At 46.3% G+C, this 21,836-nt stretch overlaps 1 non-coding gene across 1 annotated transcript; it reads right to left on the bottom strand.

The window, feature by feature from the left end:
• Nucleotides 1-2,490: 2,490 nt before the first annotated feature.
• Nucleotides 2,491-2,563, bottom strand: TRNAR-CCG (transfer RNA arginine (anticodon CCG)). Its single transcript has one exon. It is a non-coding gene; the product is annotated as a tRNA-Arg (tRNA).
• Nucleotides 2,564-21,836: the final 19,273 nt, after the last annotated feature.

Genomic DNA, 21,836 nt, shown 5'->3' with positions numbered 1-21,836 from the left:
TGACTCAGTACTGACTCAGACAGGAAGTGACTACAGTGTGACTCTCACTGATAAGAATTTCCCCTTTTTATCTCTTTCTTGCTCTCAGAAGGCATTTGCTGCAAGGAAAGTGTTTTATAGTTGGAATTTCTTATCAGTGAGAGTCACACTGTAGTCACTTCCTGTCTGAGGGTCACACTGTAGCCACTTACATACCTGATATTTAACTCTGTCAGGCAGAGAAAGGAAAATAAGGAACACAGCATAGTTATTTGTGTGCTAGGCACTGTACATACACGTCTATCTCATATCACGTCACTTCAGGTATCCTTTAAATATTACACAGCCACATCAACCACATGTAGACAGCCTGTTTCAGACTTTTGGTACTCATCAATACATGGCAGGGATTGATATGGCTGTATGGGATAGGGGCTTGGACCAGTACAACAGAGTAACCAAGCAGCTCGGGGTGACCCAAACCACTAGTAATGTATAGGGGGATAAAAGAGACTGAAAAGCCCTCCTACTAATAAGCAATGCTCGGTGAAATTTACCTTCTTAAAGCAGAAGGAAACTTGCAATAATTCAGCTATAAGTGAACATTTGTGGATACCCACAATGCACCACTACTGAATATGCAATTCCTAGTGGTGTATGCCAGGATCCATGGATGTGAGTTCTGTACTCACATCCACAGACTACATCTCCCAGCATGCATCGCTGCGTGCACGTGACCCTGCCGGGAATTACAAATTCCAGCAGAAGCTGACGTTCAGGTGAAAAAGATGACGCCATGTCCTACGGGGCGGGGCTAGAGGAGCAGCTCCCTCACAAATACCAGCAAAACATTCCCCTGATGCTGCTCCTGTAAGATATACAACATTTGGAGGATGGTGATGTCACTCCTGTAAAATGATCTTACATCTGGAGAGCGGTGATGTTACTCCTGTAAATAATCGTATATCTGGAGAGCGGTGATGTCACTCCTGTAAAATAATAATTTATAGCTCTGTTCACACTGATGACAATGAACAATTAGTGATTTGTCATGTCGGTCGTTCAAACCGCCGGGGCGCCATCGCAGACTGTTCGTTTATCTGTCGCTAGTGCTTTGGACTTTCAAACGGCATCTGAAAGATAAGTCGTTCAGTGTTCGTTTTAACAATTTCTTCTCCCTATGTGTATGAGGCTTCACTTGTATCTGCAGAACTGTGATGCCACTCATTTTAAATTAATATAATGCTAATCAATCATTCTAACAGCATTAATATAATATAATACTAATGATCATATGTGCAGAAATAATCAAAGTAATTTAATAACATAATGGTGCAGCATGGTGGCATAGTGATTAGTGATTCTGCCTTGCCGCGCTGCCTCCTGGTTTTGAATCCCATCCAGGTCAACATCTGCAAGACTGCAGATTTTGTATGTTCTTCTCGTGTCTGCGTGGGTTTCCCCGAGCACTCCGGTTTCCTCCCACAACCCAAAAACATACAGATAAGTTAATTGGCTTCCCCCTAAATTGGCCCTAGACTATGATACACACACTACACGATATAGACATATGACTATGGTAGGGACTAGATTATGACCCTTCTCTGAGGAACAGTTAGTGACAAGACATACTCTGTACAGCGCTGCGTAATATGTCTATAAATACTTAAAATAAATAATAGCAAAATATTATGGATAATAGGAATAATAACAGCACTATAGTAAAAGCAACAACAATTTATTATTAATGACAAGAGTAATACTGTAGCAATAAAATACAATTATATGAAATGGATAAAAAATATAATTCAGTATTGCTATTATTTTGAATATTAAAACTAAATCATTGTTTTTTGATCATTTTAATGATGACGATAATACTACTAATAATAATAATAATGAAATAACAGATAATAATAAGTAATAATTGAACTCAGTCATTTGCATTGTTTCCTCCAAGTTATTGAAGACTGATTGGTTGCTAAGGGGAGCCGTTGCCAGGTTTCCTCCAGACGCAGCGCTTTCCATGCATTATCTGTATGGCGATACTGACACCTGGCGGCTATCTGTGGTATTGCACTTTTCGGCATTTTTTGCCCCAGGAGATTGCTCCGTAAATGCGGGGTGAAATAAGGCCTCAATTTGGGCAGGGAGAGGTACGGATAAAGCCTGAGGGGGATTTCGACCAGAAATGACTGAAACTGATAAGAGGAAGGCTTTAGTTAGTGCGGTAATAATGACGTCATCAGCAGAATCGATGCTGTTTATAATAACATTTAGGGGTAATGAGTAACATCCCCCCCAAAAATGAGGGGACTTGACATCATCAGTTACATAAACATAATAATAATCATAGCTGGGTTTGCAGCAGCAGTGACGTCACAGCCCGCTGTACACGCCGCACACAGCATTACCGCAGCGCGAGGGGACACTCGGCCGCACATCGCGGTATTTCTCGCTCGGCAGGCGCCGCTCGTGTCTCCCTGCTAATTTACAAAACGGATCTCCGCGCGACCCAGATGGGACTCGAACCCACAATCCCCAGCTCCGGAGGCTGATGCCTTATCCATTAGGCCACTGGGTCACCGCATGTCTGCCAGCCCCAGCCACGTCTCTTACGTCTGACGCCTCAGAGCGCCCCCTCCTGGCCCCGCCCATTATACTCTGCTTGTATCAGTATCACAGCACTTGGTGGCCATCTTGTCCCATCAGTCTCTGAATATGGCTGAGTGCTGCTGTTTTATGTGATGTAGAGATGATGCCATTATTACCGTTTTGTATGACAAAGCCTTGATGGAACCTGCGACTATAATAAATACATGCCTTTAACAGATACATGCTTCTTGTGACGTTTCTTCTTAATGTGACAATAAGACTCAGCTGTCTCTGAGTGTGACTACAGGTTAACAGGAACTGTAGTGAAAATAACATAATGAACCATTTTATTTTAACAATATTTAATTTATAGATAATTTTGCCAGCGTTTGCCCATTGTAAAATCTTTCCTCTCCCTGATTTACATTCTGAAATGTGTCACTGGTGGTCACATCTTTAGTTCTGCCAGGTGATCTGTACAGAATGTTCGTTAGGCCCAGTGCACACCGAGCGGTTTTGGATGCAATCCGCTGGCCGCATCCGCCTGTCAAACCGCTCGGTTAATGTATCTCAATGGGATGGTGCACACCGGCGGTTTGAGGATTGTAGCAAACCGCAAACGTGCCTTCTGCTGCATGTTTGCGGTTTGCAGAAGCGTTTCTGCCTCAATGTAAAGGATAGGAAAGACGCAAACCGCTCTGAAAAACGCTACTTCAGAGCGGTTTGCCAGGCGTTTTTGTTACAGAAGCTGTTCAGTATAGCTTTTACTGTAACAATTTGTGTAATCTGCTACACAAATACACAGCCAAAACCGCTAGGTATGTTTAGAAATCCGCTCTAAACATGCCTAGAATCGCTCTGAAATCTGCTCCCAAAACCGCTAGCATTTTGCAGATCTGCTAGAGGTTTTGGTGTGCACTGGTCCTACTGAGAGTTATATGCACAGAGGGAGGCCCAGTGCACACCAAAAACCTTCAGCAGATCTGCAAAACGCTAGAGGTTTTTGGAGCAGATTTCAGAGCGATTCTAGGTATGTTTAGTATGTTTTCTAAACATGCCTAGCGTTTTTTGGAGTGTTTTTGTGAAGCAGATTCCAAAAATTGTTACAGTAAAAGCTGTAAGGCCCGGTTCACATTAGCGTTCCAGGTCCGGCTTCCTCGGACCTGAAACGCTCCGTACACAGCGGATGGTGAACGGATACATTGTTAATCAATGTATCCATTCACACTCGTGCGCCGTCCGGATCCGATCCGGGAATACAGCTCCGGGACGGTCCGGCTTTTTTTCCAACATGCGCTATTTTTCAGTCCATCCTGGTGCGGCTGCGGACCGGATCCTGACCCTTCGTATGCGGCCATGCTGTGCAATGGGAAACGGATGTTTCTCATCACACTGGCAATAGGACCGGATGCTTCCAGCACCGGTCCTATGCCACTTGGGGGGCCCGGACTACACGCCGGTATCCTCCATGCTTGCAGTGCCTTTCTGGCACTGCAATGTATCTAGTTCCGGCTACTTTATTGTAGCCGGAACTGAAACATTCCGGATCCTCAACTTGTGCCGCCTCGTGGCCACCGCAGAGACCCGTGCGGTCTCTTTGCGGCCACCGGACCCGGACCCCCGGACACTTGCGGACTCGAACCGCAAGTGTGAATAGGGCCTTACTGAACAGCTTCTGTAACAAAAACGCCTGAAAAACCGCTCTGATCTAGCGTTTTCCAGAGCGGTTTGAGCTTTTGCTATACTTTACATTGAGGCAGAAATGCTACCGCAAAAGTGCAGCAGGAGCCACATTTGCGGTTTGCTAAAAACCTCAAACCACTGGTGTGCACCATCCCATTGAAATACATTAGCCAAGCGTTTGCACAGGCGGAAGCGGTTTGGAAAACGCTCGGTGTGCACCAGGCCGTAAAGACTGCATGCTTGGCAGTTGGAAAAAGCCGTTCTTTCCTACGATGCAACAAGATTCACAGACAGCAAGCTGTCAGGACCATGGTCTTGACATCACACTGTGGGAGGGGTTTCACCACAATATCAGCCACACAGGCCCTCCTGATGATCTATTCAAAAAAAAGGTAAAGATTTCTGGTGGGAAAGGGGGTAATAAAGTGGACCCAAACTAAAAATACAAGATTTCAGAAATAAAATCTATTTTCTAAATTATAATTATAAATAGCTGCCTTTTTTCAGCTGCATCATGACAAATATAAAATATTTTACATTTAGGCCCGGTTCACATTAGCGGTGGCCGTCCGGAATCGCCGTGCCGGAGCCGGACCGCTTTCAGAACGGACGGAACGGACGCACGGCATGGCAATGAAAGCCTATGCGTCCGTTCACATGCGTCCGTTCTGCCGGACCGGAGCCGGACCGGATCCGGACTCCGGCGTCCGTTCCAACATGCGCTATTTTTTGGTCCGGCTCCTCCGGCAGCCGTATCCGGAGCGGAGCCGGACTGCACCATCCGGCCAATACAAAGCAATGAGAGCCGGAGAGCGCACAACACACTGGCTACAAAAACCGGACGTTCTACCCCACTTCCTATGCATTTTGGATGGGGACCACATGGGCCCAGCGAAGAGTGGGGCAGCAGCGATTTCATGCTGGAGCTCTTTTTGCCAGCAACATGTCTGATATGTCTGAAGGAGGCGAACAACAGAGAGAATTCCCAGGTTTACGAGTAAAAAATGCCTGGATCCATGGTCCCAACTGCAGTCTCTGTATCCACGGATGGTCTCCACACGTCCACCTGTCTCCAACAATGACCCCAGACCCTTCTGCTGACCTCCCAGACCCCAGGTAATTAAAAGGAAAACGAAAATAGAAATGAGAATTGGCTCTTGGGTGCATGAAAAGGACAGAAACTTTATTCATATATCAAACAATGTCAACCAGCATGAAAAATGTATATATACAATACAAATATCCCATAAAAATTCAAAACACCCCCATAAAAATTACTCCTCACAAACCCCGTAACATCTCAGGGGCTGCAGTCCCCCGTAAATGATATGTACATATTTTGTAATAACCTGCACCATGGAGATTTGGTAATAGTGCCACTCATATAAATGAAACGGCCAGAGATTCAGCCCCGGCCTGTAATGAGCAATTCATAGCCAGCATTTACAAGCACAGCTCATGGATGATATTCCTGAAGCATGTAAAGGACACAAGGGAGCAAGTTGAGCAGCAGCATCCAGAAAAGCACACGTAAGCACAAGACCACACACTGAAGCTTGAAGCAGATGAACAGCATCTAAGCAAAGAAATGGCAAACAGTAAACATAGCCAATGATGTAGCCTAGTGATAGGCAGTAATCCCTGTAGACAGACAGTCCTCCAGTTGCAACCTATACATAGGTGAAGCAAAGCTGAGAAATCTCACAGGTGAAAGCAAGGCATGTGTGGCAGATGCAGTTAACAGTCCCCCAATCGCAGGGCATGTGCAGCCAGGCAAGCGTGTGTGTGCTTAGAATGGTGTCCACCTCATAGTTACCATACTTCAGAAGCAAAGTTCATGTGGCAATCCAGGTACATGTTGAGCTTCCCTTGTGCTGACAATCGGCTGGCTTGAGTGGCCTGTATATGCAAAGTCCATGGGACCAAGGAGGTGCAGGCTGGAGGGGATGTGGGAGTAAAAAGAACGCTGTCAGGAGAAGCCTGACATGTTTCGCCGCATCTAGCGGCCTTTTCAAAGGCAGACAGCGTGGAATCTACATGGACGCCATAATGGCGTCCATAAATGCTGAATGCGGCTGCGCGGCCCGCCCCCCGACCCACCCCCAGTCACAGACATCATCCTCACACGCCCACCAAACTTGTGGGCGTGTATATGGCCAGCAGATGGAGCGCAGTGCGTTCCAACACATGCGTCTCACACAGCGGCGCCCGACGGCGCCGGGTGGATGACGTCACAAGAGGCCGCCAGATGGAAGGATGGAGGGACAGGACAGTGAGCCGAGGCGGACAGCGCAGCAGCACACAGAGCACCTTCTATATAAATAAACAGCAATGTGTGAATATTAAATTGAAACTAGTAGTGAGAAACAAAAAACAAAATTAATAATACTATCACAAAATTTCTGAAAAAATATTAATAACGTCATGGACCTGGACATATAGATGTACTTAAATGTACCATAGTCCATAACATATACGAGTATCAATTAATGAGAGGGAGATGGAGAGAGACCCATCCCCGCAACAGTAGTAAAGCGGTACTAACATGGGTGTATACATATCACTCATGTGTATATATAAATGGCCTCCTACAATAATTTGCTACATATAGGACGAGAGAAGCATTCAGCAGGGGGGGATAGGGGGCCTGAAAATGTATATATAGGACCTCCTAGGAGTTACTAAACATGCAACCAGAAAAGGGGGGCCAAGATAGAACCAAGGGGGGGAAAAAATTTTTTGCAGAGCAAAAGACCCAACAAAAAGCTCCAGGAACCCTGGCCAGAATTCCCCAGAAAAACTAATTGGGTAAAAAAACCCGATAGTTAATACTATCATTTAAACCCTTAGGTTCAGTTGCTTTAAGATCGAAAATCCAACGGGACTCAAGCTGTAAGAGGGCTTTGTCAATGTCGCCACCTCTAGGGTGAACATGGACCCTATCTAGGCCTATAAATCTAATAAAACTGGGATCCCCTCTATGTTCAAAATGGACGTGTCTAGAAATGGGGGATTTGAAGTTGCAATTTGCAACATCCCCCACATGATCTTTAATCCTTTCCTTAAAGGCCCTAGATGTTTTGCCGACGTAAAAACTTCCACATCTGCAATACATGAGGTAGATCACGCCCACAGTGTTACAGTTGACAAAATGTTTTAATTTCCACTGTCGCCCATTGGGCAATGTTATAATCTTCCCTATTTGTAGATAGCGACAATAGACGCACCCCCCACAGCTATAAGTACCCGTGACTGTACAGTGCTTCCGGGGGCCGCTTTTGCCCCAGAAGTGACTTGATGTAACATAATTTCGCAGGGTTTTGCTTCGTCTAAAGGTCACCTGTGGAGTAGGTGATACAAACTCCCTTACCACTCTGTCATTTGTTAGCACATGCCAGTGTCGGCGGAGTATCCCATCAATCTCTCTGTTTTGATCATTGTACCGAGTGATTAAGCGCGTATAACTACTAGAGATGTCCTTATTTTTCCCAATAGAACTGTGAGCGAACAGATTAACCAACAATTCAGGCCCAGGTCCGCCTCATTCCCTCCCTTCTCCCTATGCCCTAGCGTCCATACGTTTGTCTCACTTGTTGAAAGGGACATTCGAAATCTATGGATAGCAAAGAGTCAAACTCCTAATTTGTCTGATGAGGAAAATCACGCACTCTCTGAGTTGCGTGAAAATAAACAAATCATCATTAAACCCTCGGATAAGGGAGGGAATGTGGTTGTCATGAGGGTGGAGCAATACGTGTTCATGTGCCATAAGATCCTCAGTAACAGGGAGTGGTATCGGAGGGTCTCCGCGTCCAGGGTCATCACCAATCAGCGCATGCTGTTTGACCTCATTGACACCGCCATTGGTCGGGGAGTCATTACGGCAGAGGTCGGATCCACTCTTAAAGTGGAGAATCCAACCACGCCTACATTTTACGCCCTACCTAAGGTGCATAAGAATCTTAACAGACCACCTGGACGACCCATTGTCTCTGGCAATGGGTCACTAACTGAACGCATAAGTGTATATGTGGATAAGCACTTGCAACCACATGTCCATCGATTACCCTCATATGTCCGTGATACATTGCACCTTTTGGGCATTCTTGAGGGGCTGCAGTTACCCGTCGGTTCTTTGCTGGTGACCCTTGACGTGGAGGCCCTCTACTCCAGCATCCCACAGGAGAGGGGGGTCGAGGCTGTAGGCAAATTCCTTTCAGAGATGGAAATTGGGGAGATGCCCCACAACCACTTTATTCTTGATCTCTTGACATTCATTCTGCAGAACAATGTGTTTGTGTTTGATGGCGTTCACTACCTCCAGGTGCAGGGGGCCGCGATGGGGACCACTTGTGCCCCTTCGCTGGCAAACCTGTACCTGGGGGATTGGGAGCGCCACCTTTTTGGCAGTGATGCCCTCGTCATGTACCTGTGCCACATTGTGTCGTGGCACAGGTACATAGACGACGTGCTCCTGTTTTGGACAGGTGGCATTGACCTATTGAATGATTTTGTGGCTACACTGAATCACAATAGTTGGAACTTGAAATTTACAATGGATTATAATGCGCACTCTCTGTCTTTCTTGGATCTCATGATCAGTGTCGGGTCGGATGGCTCCCTATCAACCAATCTGTATCGCAAACCGACCGCTTCCAATGCGTACCTCCATGCTAGTAGTGCACATCCTATCCATACGATCCGTGGGATCCCTACGGGCCAATATTTGAGGGCACGCCGAAATTGCAGTGATGAAGCCACCTTTGAGAAGGAGGCAAAATCGCTGCGTTCTCGCTTTAAAGAAAGAGGCTATAAGGACCGTTGGTTGAAAAAGGCCTACAAACGAGCGAAGATGTCAGATCGCACCACTCTTTTGACTAAGAAAAATAAGGACATCTCTAGTAGTTATACGCGCTTAATCACTCGGTACAATGATCAAAACAGAGAGATTGATGGGATACTCCGCCGACACTGGCATGTGCTAACAAATGACAGAGTGGTAAGGGAGTTTGTATCACCTACTCCACAGGTGACCTTTAGACGAAGCAAAACCCTGCGAAATTATGTTACATCAAGTCACTTCTGGGGCAAAAGCGGCCCCCGGAAGCACTGTACAGTCACGGGTACTTATAGCTGTGGGGGGTGCGTCTATTGTCGCTATCTACAAATAGGGAAGATTATAACATTGCCCAATGGGCGACAGTGGAAATTAAAACATTTTGTCAACTGTAACACTGTGGGCGTGATCTACCTCATGTATTGCAGATGTGGAAGTTTTTACGTCGGCAAAACATCTAGGGCCTTTAAGGAAAGGATTAAAGATCATGTGGGGGATGTTGCAAATTGCAACTTCAAATCCCCCATTTCTAGACACGTCCATTTTGAACATAGAGGGGATCCCAGTTTTATTAGATTTATAGGCCTAGATAGGGTCCATGTTCACCCTAGAGGTGGCGACATTGACAAAGCCCTCTTACAGCTTGAGTCCCGTTGGATTTTCGATCTTAAAGCAACTGAACCTAAGGGTTTAAATGATAGTATTAACTATCGGGTTTTTTTACCCAATTAGTTTTTCTGGGGAATTCTGGCCAGGGTTCCTGGAGCTTTTTGTTGGGTCTTTTGCTCTGCAAAAAATTTTTTCCCCCCCTTGGTTCTATCTTGGCCCCCCTTTTCTGGTTGCATGTTTAGTAACTCCTAGGAGGTCCTATATATACATTTTCAGGCCCCCTATCCCCCCCTGCTGAATGCTTCTCTCGTCCTATATGTAGCAAATTATTGTAGGAGGCCATTTATATATACACATGAGTGATATGTATACACCCATGTTAGTACCGCTTTACTACTGTTGCGGGGATGGGTCTCTCTCCATCTCCCTCTCATTAATTGATACTCGTATATGTTATGGACTATGGTACATTTAAGTACATCTATATGTCCAGGTCCATGACGTTATTAATATTTTTTCAGAAATTTTGTGATAGTATTATTAATTTTGTTTTTTGTTTCTCACTACTAGTTTCAATTTAATATTCACACATTGCTGTTTATTTATATAGAAGGTGCTCTGTGTGCTGCTGCGCTGTCCGCCTCGGCTCACTGTCCTGTCCCTCCATCCTTCCATCTGGCGGCCTCTTGTGACGTCATCCACCCGGCGCCGTCGGGCGCCGCTGTGTGAGACGCATGTGTTGGAACGCACTGCGCTCCATCTGCTGGCCATATACACGCCCACAAGTTTGGTGGGCGTGTGAGGATGATGTCTGTGACTGGGGGTGGGTCGGGGGGCGGGCCGCGCAGCCGCATTCAGCATTTATGGACGCCATTATGGCGTCCATGTAGATTCCACGCTGTCTGCCTTTGAAAAGGCCGCTAGATGCGGCGAAACATGTCAGGCTTCTCCTGACAGCGTTCTTTTTACTCCCACATCCCCTCCAGCCTGCACCTCCTTGGTCCCATGGACTTTGCATATACAGGCCACTCAAGCCAGCCGATTGTCAGCACAAGGGAAGCTCAACATGTACCTGGATTGCCACATGAACTTTGCTTCTGAAGTATGGTAACTATGAGGTGGACACCATTCTAAGCACACACACGCTTGCCTGGCTGCACATGCCCTGCGATTGGGGGACTGTTAACTGCATCTGCCACACATGCCTTGCTTTCACCTGTGAGATTTCTCAGCTTTGCTTCACCTATGTATAGGTTGCAACTGGAGGACTGTCTGTCTACAGGGATTACTGCCTATCACTAGGCTACATCATTGGCTATGTTTACTGTTTGCCATTTCTTTGCTTAGATGCTGTTCATCTGCTTCAAGCTTCAGTGTGTGGTCTTGTGCTTACGTGTGCTTTTCTGGATGCTGCTGCTCAACTTGCTCCCTTGTGTCCTTTACATGCTTCAGGAATATCATCCATGAGCTGTGCTTGTAAATGCTGGCTATGAATTGCTCATTACAGGCCGGGGCTGAATCTCTGGCCGTTTCATTTATATGAGTGGCACTATTACCAAATCTCCATGGTGCAGGTTATTACAAAATATGTACATATCATTTACGGGGGACTGCAGCCCCTGAGATGTTACGGGGTTTGTGAGGAGTAATTTTTATGGGGGTGTTTTGAATTTTTATGGGATATTTGTATTGTATATATACATTTTTCATGCTGGTTGACATTGTTTGATATATGAATAAAGTTTCTGTCCTTTTCATGCACCCAAGAGCCAATTCTCATTTCTATTTTCGTTTACATGTATTTTGTTGGCATGTGCATGACGAGGACATTTATTATATCTTTTATGTCCATGGTATCACCATTTCATTTTTAGATCTATCATATCCCCATTTGACACTGCCCTACAATTGAGGCATTTGTAATTAAAAGGATGTTATCTCCTTAAGAAACCGGATCCGGACCGCAACCGTGTTCACACCGCACGGAAACCGGATGCAAACGGACCGGATCCGGACCGGATCCGGATAGGAACCGTACGGATCAGGTCCGGTCCGGATACGGTGCGGTCCGGACATCCGGTGCGGTTTTTACTAAACCGCAAGTGTGAACGGGGCCTTAGGCTGCTTACACACAGGCACGTTACAGGCGCACGTTAGTGCAGCCTGTAACGCTCCCCCAACGCACAGCAATGTAACACAAGTGGGCTGTTCACACTGCCCACGTTGCGTTACATGTAACGCTGCACGTTCTTCAGAAAGTGCAGCATGCTATGGCGTTACAGCGGCTTAAGCCGCGTTAGACTGTCTGCACATGCTCAGTCATGTTGGGGAGGAGCGGAGAGCGGCCAGGCACATGGCTAAATAATATTCACTGCACTCAGTGACGTACAGTGTTTACTTCCTGGTGCGGCCGCTCTGTGCGGCAATTGGCCGGCGGGACCACGTGATGCCGCATGCGTCCAAGAGTACGCATCACGGCATCACAGACGCCAGAGTGAGCTGCACAACGCGGCTCACTCTGACGTCCACTTCGAAGAGCACCAGGCGTTGCATTAGGGGCACGTTATGCGCCCTTAACGTAGCACCTAACGCAACGTCTTGGTGTGCAAGTAGCCTTAATGGCGGAACCGCTCCCTTCCTTTCATATTGCCGGGACAGAAACCGTCAAAATGGTGAAGTAGCAGGTGTCTGGTAAAGGAGGAATTGCTAATGGCTGCCCCCTGTATAACCCTAGTTATGCAAAGAGAAGGGTGAAAGCATGCACTGAAATGCTCATAGGCTTGAAGGAGTGTTTATTTATCTTTGTATGTGTCAGAGTGGTGCAACTAAAGATTTTGAATTAAAAAAAATGTTTGGTTTGGGTCCGCTTTAACTACTGATTAGGAGGAAGTTCAATCCTTGGTTAAAGTTCCTCTATATAAGGTGCCCATATATCAACCAAGAGACAGTGATTGATTCTGATCAGAGAGAGTTCTGTTGCCTGCCTATACACCGCAGGCTGATTATCGATTTTAGCATGAAATCTCTCGTGATTCGACCTTGTGATCCCGTCTCTTGCATCTAGGCTGGACACAGCCGCGGCGTGGTAACCGCATATGGCACATGGCGTGTGTGACATCACACACACTCGCCTGGCAGCACTCAGGAGAACCAGCGAACGAGACTGGGAAACGCTTCCCATCCCGCTTTGCTCGATCCCGCCTCGATCGATCTGCAAGGAAGTCCCACAAAATGTCTGATCAATTGGCCCAGAGAGTTGCACTACATCAAACAGCGCAATGCTGCAGGTTGATCAATTTTCAATAGATTCCCTGATGGAATGTATTGTACTCGATGTGCAGTGTGTTGGCAAGGTGGCCACACAATTATTAATTTCTCCCATTGGTTCCTGCCAGATTCAATCACTTTAATCACTTTTATTTCCACTAGCCTGCGTTTTGCTATCCAACTCCGATCGCTAACGGATCACACAACTCAGGGTGCAGTTTAAAGTAATGGAAATGTCCGCAACCGCTTCCATTAATGCAATCTAATTGCAGCGCGATTTTCCCCAAAAAGCAATCTTTGTCCTGCCACAGCTGATTGAAGTTTTTATACTTTGTTTAGAACCGCAATCGCAGTAGCAGAAATTAGGAAGAAACAATCCTATTGCGATTGCGTTTCCTAGAAGAAAGGAGGCCCTTAGGCTCTTTCTCCACTTGCAAGCGTTATTGCAAATGTCTTTGCGCTTGCAAAAGCTTTTTTTCCCCTTGACGCGATTGCAACATGATCCGTCATGAGCAAAACTCAATCGCAGCAATAATCGCACGCCACTACGATTGCGCTTGGGGAAAATCAAAACGCGCTTATGGAAAAAGTGCACCACAAATAACATGTAAATCACGGTGCACTAGCAATTGGCAAAGTGTATTGCAGCTACGGGAAAAGGGCCCTTATTTTGAAGCCAGCTACAGGGACACATTTGGTGTGTGTGACAGACAAAGGCCATCCCATGAAATATGGCACACCTATGCTGACCTGCGTGTCACAATATAACTTGTCCTTTGTGTGAGACAATATAACGTGTCCTCTGTGTATGACAACATGTTTGGTTTGGGTCCGCTTTAAATGCCCTGTTGAAATGCCCTGAACTATTTACACTGGCATTCCACAAAATAGTCAACGGCTCCTTACAAGAAGGGTGGTTTCCCTCTACTCTGAAAGAAGCAATCGCCAGGCCTCTACTCAAGAAACCATCCTAATGGCCCATACTCACGAGGGACTTTTGTCGCCTCAACACGCGGCGCGCGCGTGTTGCGGCGACAGGTCGCCCGTGAGTATGGGCCGTTGCACGCGCGCGCACCCCGAACTGTCGCCCGTCGCTCATGTCGCCATGCGATTGAAAGTTTCAATCGCATGGCGACAGTCGCCGCCGCACCTCCGCCGCAACTGTCGCTAGTCCGCGTGAGTACGCGGACTAGCGACAGCAACATGATAGTAAATAAACGGCGCTTCCGGCGGGGGGAGGGACAACGGCGACAGCTTCCGTCGCATCAGTTGCCAGGTCCCTCCGCCGTGCGTATGCGGAGGGACCTGGCTACTAGCTGTCGCCAGCATGTCGCAAGCACGCTCCCGTGTGCTTGCGACATGCAAAAAAGTTGCCCGTGAGTATGGGCCATTAGACTCAGATGCTCTAAACAGCTACAGACCTGTCTCAAACCTCCCCTTTCTGGGAAAAGTTATTGAAAAGGCTGTCTACCTCCAACTTGAAGCCAGGCTCTCCAGAAACAACATCCTTGACCCTCTTCAATCTGGCTTCAGGAAATATCACAGCTGTGAAACAGCCCTCACCCAGATTTGCAATGATCTGCTCATTGCAAGAGACAAGGGTCAATGTTCCATCCTGATTTTGCTCGACCTCTCAGCGGCTTTTGACACAGTCGATCATGAAATCTTGCTCAACAGGCTACAAGAGTACTGTGGCATAGATGGCATTGTTCTCCGGTGGTTCAACTCCTTCCTGGCTGGCAGAACACAAAGGGTAGCCTTAGGGCCCTTCCTCTCCAACCCTGTACCACTAAAATACGGTGTACCTCAGGGCGCAATATTATCCCCTTTACTTTTCACCATATACATGCTGCCACTTGGAGAAATCATACAAAAACATGGCCTGACATATCATTGCTATGCTGATGACACCCAGCTATATTTGTCATTCAAACCTGACGTCACAGACCCTACTCCACAAATAAACGCATGCTTAGCTGAGCTTCAGGAGTGGATGAATAATAATTGGCTAAAACTTAATGGTGACAAAACTGAGGTTCTTGTTATCGAGGGCCAGGGCTCAACAGCAAAGCAGCCACCGTCTCAACCAACACCGCTAAGGATAGGGAGCTCAGACCTGAACAACTCAGACTGTGTGCGCAGCCCTGGAGTACTGATTGATGGGAAACTAAGCTTCAGGAATCAAATCTCAGCTGTTGTGAAACATTCCTTCTTTCACCTAAGGATTAAACACCTAATTCCTTCAGAGGATCTTCCAACCCTAGTTCATGCCTTCGTCACATCAAGGTTAGACTACTGCAACGTCCTCTACACAGGCCTGCATAAGAAATACTTACGCCGCCTGCAATTAGCACAGAATGCCGCCGCAAGGCTGTTAACGAGCCAACCCCGCCATTGCCACATAACACCAACCCTGTGCTCACTCCACTGGCTACCGATAAAATGGAGAATTCTGTTTAAGATTGGCTTACTGACATTCAAATCCTTGCACAATCTGGGCCCTGGGAAGGACTTATTGCAACTGCATCACACCCCCCACAATCTTAGATCAAAAGGACGTAACACCTTGGTCACCCCCAGAGTCCACCTCAAAACCTTTGGAGACAGAGCCTTTTGTCATGCTGCCCCTACACTTTGGAACTCCCTGCCACACCCAATCAGGACATCTCCATCCCTGGAAGCATTTAAGTCTAAACTGAAAACCTACCTCTTCAGTCTGGCATTCATGAACATCTGACTATCTCCTCTGTAACACAACCCAGCCTGCAACCCTGTATTAATCTGAGACACAGCTATGCGCTTTGAGTCCTATGGGAGAAAAGCGCTTTACAAATGTTATTGTTAACATCCAGTGGCGTAGCTAAGTAGCTTTGCCCCCCCCCCCCCCCCCCCTCCAAGCATTGTATACATAATTCATATGGCACCGCAAAACCTGCCAAGGACATCTACAGTATGAGAGGTGTAAGCAGAGGAGGGAAAAAGTTAGTTAATGATAACCACTATCATAGCTCCCTTCTGTCCCTCTTTTGGAGGGACAGTCCCTCTTTGGGAGCCCTGTCCCTCTGTTCTTCTTTCACCCTCATTTGTCCCTCTTTCAGGACTTTGTCCGGTGAAACATGTCGTGGCTACATGTGGTATGATTGGCGAGTGGCTGGCTGCTACTCTGACGCTCCCGCCCGCTCTCTGCACCAGCGGACCTGCTCAGCTCCCCACAACTCCTGCAACAATCTGGGTGTCACTTGCATGGCACTCAGACTCCATTACTCTGCAACCGCATGGGATTTGCCTGGGACTATATATCTTGCACACATCCTGTGGATACAGTGACTCAAAACTTGGAGGCTGGACACCGAGGACTCGGTACTGTATAGCACAAACTGTTAGCTTGCATGAACTGCTTCTGCTTGGCTTTGCTTATCTGCATACAGCGTCGGCTTCCTGTCATTTATGCACTCTGTGCTTGCATCTATATCTTAAGTGCTTTACTTGCTATGTTGGCTCATGAACGCCTGGATTAATGACTGCATGCAGCTGCATCTAACAAGTTACCACTATCTGCTGGCTCTGTGTTAAACTGAGCCTTGGTGAAGAGGGCAGTCATCGGTTGCCCTATGGACATGCACAAATTCCTTTGCGGATTAGGAAGGTGTTTCTCTCCGTTGCTTGAGTGACATTCTCAGGGGAATTGCTATATAGCATTAAAACTCATTATGTTTGTTGGGGAGAGCTGTGGCTGGCTGGGTGATTGGAGTGCGTCGTGTGAGTGCGGGGTGGTCTGATCAACCACCGCCGGTGTTTTAGGAGAATAATCTTGTTTTATTCACTTTTTGATATTCTAATAAAAATTATGATATTTTATTGATTGAACCAGTCTGTGTTATATTCTCTGGGGTATACGTGCTCCGTATCTTTCCTCCAAGTTTTTTTTATGTATGTAAATATATATATTTCTCTACTAAAGAAAGGTATTTGATTGACTCTAAACGTTATTCCCATCCTTTAAATTGAGATATTACTCATTTTAAAATGTTAATATGAAGGAAAATTAACCAGGATATAAAGGACCAGTGTGGTTTGAATTCTAAAACAACATATTTTTCTTTTAAAAATGTTTATGGTATGCGTGACTAGGGGTGTGACGGGGGCGTGATCAGAAGGCAGGGGCGTGATCAAGGGTTTGGCAGGGGCGTGGCTTGAGTGTCCCTCTTTCTTCTCTCAAAAAGTTGGGAGGTATGCACTATTCAAAGTATATATAGAAGTGATCATTACCAGCATAGCACCATTGAACTGTGGTTGAGGGAGAGCCGCTAGTAATGAATGGGCTCACGAGTAGTTACGACTCGTAGAGATGTCGCGAACGGTTCGGGAACCGTTCGCCGGCGAACACCTCATCCTGTACTACTTCCGGGTCGCTATGACCCGGAGTAGTACGGCTGCGCTAGGCCGGCGGTGCGCATCTTTGATCGCGCGCCTGTTGCGGGCACTTTCTGTGCATGTGCGTGACGTCATGAGTGACGTCACGCTCATGCGAAGAGAGTAGCTGGCAACAGGCGCGCGATCAAAGATGCGCACCGCCTGCCCAGCGCAGCCATACTACTCCGGGTCATAGCGACCTGGAAGTAGAAGCGGCCCATAGGGGTTTGCCGGCGAATGGTTCGCCTACATCCCTAGTTACGAGTAGTTACTTACTCTAATTCGTGATTCAAACGAGGCTTAATTGCCTCAGCTGTGTGCATGGGAGACGGGGGTTAATTACCCAGAATTTGTTGTCTTCTATGCATCCCAAACGTGTTGCACATGGCCTATGGGGCGCGTTGCAAGTCTCAGTGCCGCGCACTTCCTCCTTCAAGCCGGAAGGAGGAAGTGCGGTAGTGAGTCTTGCAACGCGCCCCATAGGATGCGTGCAAGACGTTTAGGACGCATAGAGGACAACAGAATTCTGGGTAATTAACCACCCGTCTCCCATGCACACAGCTGAGGCACTTAAGCCTCATTTGAGTCACAAATTCAAGTAAATAACTACCGTGAGCTCATCACTATCCCCTAGTGGGTCCCTCTGGTCCAAGGGCCCTGGTGCTGTCACAACCTCTGCATCTCCTACACTGCTGGCCGTGTCCCTTAAGGGTGGCAACATGGATGTGCTGTACCCTGTATGTGTGATTATGGCAGGGCCTGGTGTTCTGATTGAGATTGCTATGTTCGGGGCACATATACACACATTCGATTGTTGCCTTTTTGGCCCTGAACCGTGAACAGCAGCCTTGGCCAACTTCAGTCTAGCATGGGTCCCAGGCTAGTGGCAGTGTAGTGCTATAGTTGCCCAGCTATAGAGCCAGGGGCCGCAGTGTACACTTCCCTCTCCCTTCCCCCAGCAGTATATGTGTAATAATCACATGATAGAGATGACCAAAACTGGCTTTCCAAGGACAGCTGCTGTGTAAGCTGATGGTTAATGATTATTACAAGTCACAGCATATACAGACCATTACTACAGCACCAATAAACAGCTAGTACAGTGATAGAGGAAGGCAGCATGTGGGCCCTTTATGTCTAGGGGTCCTGGTGCAATCACAACCTCTGCATCCCTTAAAGGATACCAGAGGTGACATGTGACAGGATGAGATAGACATGGGTATGTACAGTGCCTAGCACACAAATAACTATGCTGTGTTCCTTTTTTTCTTTCTCTGCCTGAAAGAGTTAAAGGGACCCGAGCTTAAAAAATAATCGAAATTGGTACTTACCTGGGGCTTTCTGCAGCCCACCGTAGGTCGGGAGGTCTCACGGCGGCGTCCTGGCTCCTCTCCCATCTCTCCGCACAAATGGCTCCTGGCGACACCGGGCCCGAGTGTCGGGCCCTCTCTTCCTGGAAGATGACGTTAGTCGTCATTACGCCGGCCGCCTCGGGTCATCACGGTGGCCTGCGTGACTCTACTGCGCATGCGATTATTTTCAGAGGTCAGGGTCCCTTTAAATATCAGGTATGTAAGTGGCTGACTCAGTCCTGACTCAGACAGGAAGTAACTACAGTGTGACCCGCACTGATAATAAATTCCAACGATAATACACTTTCCTAGTAGAAAATGGCTTCTGAGAGCAGGAAAGAGATAAAAAGGGTCAATATTTCATAAATTTTTGCTCTGGCATATTTTAATAAATGTGTCATTGAGCAAAAACAATAAAACTGTTAAAACTTAAAAAGTAGATTTAAACATAAAATAAAACTGTGGAATATCTTAAAAAGTCATTTTTAGGAAAAGGAAGATAGATATAATTGCTTATTTCATTTGTTTATTTTTCGCCTCGGGTGTCCTTTAAGGAGGCCATACACGCAAAGATTTTTACTGGCAGATTTGATTATCTGTGGTGCAATGAGCCGCGTCAATTGTAATTTTGATCTGTATACAGAGTATGGTTGAGATGGTATCAGTGCTGATGTATATAACATGCAGAGTGATGTGTGATATGACATCAGTGCTGGTATACAGAGGGGTGGTGATTGCGATATCAGTGCTGGTATACAGAGGGCTATGGTGGAGATGGTATCAGTGCTGATGTATATAACATGCAGAGAGATGTGTGATATGGCATCAGTGCTGGTATACAGAGGTGTGGTGGAGATGGTGTCAGTGCTGATGTATACAATATGCAGAGATATGTGATATGATATCAGTGTTGGTATACAGAGGTATGGTGGAGATGGTGTCAGTGCTGATGTATACAACATGCAGAGATGTGTGATATGATATCAGTGCTGGTATACAGAGGGCTATGGTGGAGATGGTGTCAGTGCTGATGTATATAACATGCAGAGATGTGTGATATGATATCAGTGCTGGTATACAGAGGTATGGTCGAGATGGTGTCAGTGCTGATGTATATAACATGCAGAGATGTGTGATATGATATCAGTGCTGGTATACAGAGGGCTATGGTGGAGATGGTGTCAGTGCTGATGTATACAATATGCAGAGATGTGTGATATGATATCAGTGCTGGTATACAGAGGTATGGTGGAGATGGTGTCAGTGCTGATGTATATAACATGCAGAGATGTGTGATATGATATCAGTGCTATTATACAGAGGTATGGTGGAGATAGTGTCAGTGCTGATGTATACAATATGCAGAGATGTGTGATATGATATCAGTGCTGGTATACAGAGGTATGGTGGAGATGGTGTCAGTGCTGATGTATATAACATGCAGAGATGTGTGATATGATATCAGTGCTGGTATACAGAGGGCTATGGTGAAGATGGTGTCAGTGCTGATTTATACAACATGCAGAGATGTGTGATATGATATCAGTGCTGGTATACAGAGGGCTATGGTGGAGAGGGTGTCAATGCTGATGTATATAACATGCAGAGATGTGTGATATGATATCAGTGCTGGTATACAGAGGGCTATGGGGGAGATGGTGTCAGTGCTGATGTATATAACATGCAGAGATGTGTGATATGATATCAGTGCTAGTATACAGAGGGCTATGGGGGAGATGGTGTCAGTGCTGATGTATACAACATGCAGAGATGTGTGATATGATATCAGTGCTGGTATACAGAGGTATGGTGGAGAGGGTGTCAGTGCTGATGTATATAACATGCAGAGATGTGTGATATGATATCAGTGCTGGTATACAGAGGTATGGTGGAGATGGTGTCAGTGCTGATGTATACAACATGCAGAGATGTGTGATATGATATCAGTGCTGGTATACAGAGGGATGGTGGAGAGGGTGTCAGTGCTTATGTATATAACATGCAGAGATGTGTGATATAATATCAGTGCTAGTATACAGAGGGCTATGGTGGAGATGGTGTCAGTGCTGATGTATATAACATGCAGAGATGTGTGATATGATATCAGTGCTGGTATACAGAGGGATGGTGGAGAGGGTGTCAGTGCTGATGTATATAACATGCAGAGATGTGTGATATGATATCAGTGCTGGTATACAGAGGTATGGTGGAGAGGGTGTCAGTGCTGATGTATATAACATGCAGAGATGTGTGATATGATATCAGTGCTGGTATACAGAGGGATGGTGGAGAGGGTGTCAGTGCTGATGTATATAACATGCAGAGATGTGTGATATGATATCAGTGCTGGTATACAGAGGTATGGTGGAGATGGTGTCAGTGCTGATGTATACAACATGCAGAGATGTGTGATATGATATCAGTGCTGGTATACAGAGGGATGGTGGAGAGGGTGTCAGTGCTGATGTATATAACATGCAGAGATGTGTGATATGATATCAGTGCTAGTATACAGAGGGCTATGGTTGAGATGGTGTCAGTGCTGATGTATATAACATGCAGAGATGTGTGATATGATATCAGTGCTGGTATACAGAGGGCTATGGGGGAGATGGTGTCAGTGCTGATGTATATAACATGCAGAGATGTGTGATATGATATCAGTGCTAGTATACAGAGGGCTATGGGGGAGATGGTGTCAGTGCTGATGTATACAACATGCAGAGATGTGTGATATGATATCAGTGCTGGTATACAGAGGTATGGTGGAGAGGGTGTCAGTGCTGATGTATATAACATGCAGAGATGTGTGATATGATATCAGTGCTGGTATACAGAGGACTATGGTGGAGATGGTGTCAGTGCTGATGTATATAACATGCAGAGATGTGTGATATGATATCAGTGCTGGTATACAGAGGGATGGTGGAAATGGTGTCAGTGCTGGTGTATACAACATGCAGAGATGTGTGATATGATATCAGTGCTGGTATACAGAGGTATGGTGGAGAGGGTGTCAGTGCTGATGTATACAACATGCAGAGATGTGTGATATGATATCAGTGCTGGTATACAGAGAGGTATGGTGGAGATGGTGTCAG

The sequence above is a fragment of the Hyperolius riggenbachi genome, chromosome 12 (assembly GCF_040937935.1).
Source record: "Hyperolius riggenbachi isolate aHypRig1 chromosome 12, aHypRig1.pri, whole genome shotgun sequence".
NCBI classification, from domain to species: Eukaryota; Metazoa; Chordata; class Amphibia; order Anura; family Hyperoliidae; genus Hyperolius; species Hyperolius riggenbachi.
This window is presented reverse-complemented; position numbering and strand designations above follow the sequence as displayed.